Source organism: Euprymna scolopes, chromosome 32 (genome assembly GCF_053919585.1).
Source record: "Euprymna scolopes isolate OS-2025 chromosome 32, ASM5391958v1, whole genome shotgun sequence".
Classification (NCBI taxonomy): domain Eukaryota; kingdom Metazoa; phylum Mollusca; class Cephalopoda; order Sepiida; family Sepiolidae; genus Euprymna; species Euprymna scolopes.
In genome coordinates, this window is record NC_136513.1 from 98,558,881 (window position 1) to 98,560,061 (window position 1,181).

Genomic DNA, 1,181 nt, shown 5'->3' on the forward strand with positions numbered 1-1,181 from the left:
ACCCTGCATATAAGACCTTGGTCAATGTAGGGCCAGCCCTTCATACCAATTGTCACTATCCAGCTCCCCTACTCCCCGGGGAGTTGGCCCCCATTTCCTTTTCAGTCCTCACACCAAAAATCGGCCTCGTGCCTTATTTGGCGAAGATCAAAGTGTAGTATCTGTTCGGCAGATAGTGCAAGCAAAGACCATATTTGGGTGAAACTGCACATATCAGACCTTGGTCAATGTAGGGGCAACCTGTCATACAAATTGTCACTATCCAGCTCCCATTTTCCATCCATCAGGAACTGGCCCACTTTTCCCTCCCCCCTCATTTCTCTCCACATTAAAAAACGTGCCTAATTTGCTCAGTGGGGAGGCAAATAAATACAATCTGTTCCGGCAGATATTGCAAGCAAAGGCCATATATGGGAGCAACTCTTCATACAAATTGGTCAATGTAGGGACAACTCTTCATACAAATTGTAACTATCCAGCTCCCCTACTCCCCGGGGAGTTGGTCCCTATTTCCCCTTCATTCCTTACATTAAAAATCGGTCTTGTGCCTAATTTGCTCGCTGGGGGATCAAATAAATACCCTTTTCTTGGCCTTTTGGCCAAGATCAAAGTGTAGTATCTATCTTACTACATGCTACATTTATGTTTGTAACTTTGTGATATAAAGTGATGGATCAGTTTTCTATATTAATTTAATGTAAAATGATCACCCACTTTACAACTAGTCAGTCTCAAGGCCATTCAAGTAATTCTCCAGATCATTCGAGTTGTTTGTGAAGGATTCCACTTAATTTTAAGCATTCAAGTCATTCTTAAGGTCATTTAATTCATCCTTAATTTCATTAAAGTCATTCTAAGTCATTTACTTTTTATTTATTTAAGTCATTTCAGCCCATTTTTCGATCATTTTTGTTTATCTTTAAGAATTTCATGTCACTCCTACATTCGCGCATTCATTCATTACACGAGAGGAAGCGACTAATGGCTATCGGCATTGTTTCTCGAAATTTCAATATACAGTGTTAACCAATAAAAACGCTTTAGTACATTCTACAAAAGTTAGCTCAAACATTTTTTAATGGTTGCACAAATCCAACCAACTTTAAGTTGATGTCGTGAAGGATTTGAAACTAGCATTGAAACTAACCGTCTCCTTACATTTCAAATATACGGTTTGCCTT

At 39.1% G+C, this 1,181-nt stretch overlaps 1 pseudogene; it reads left to right on the forward strand.

Moving 5' to 3' along the window:
* The first annotated feature begins 578 nt into the window (after positions 1-578).
* LOC145256670 (U2 spliceosomal RNA) lies at positions 579-716 on the forward strand (annotated as a pseudogene).
* The last annotated feature ends 465 nt before the right edge of the window (positions 717-1,181 follow it).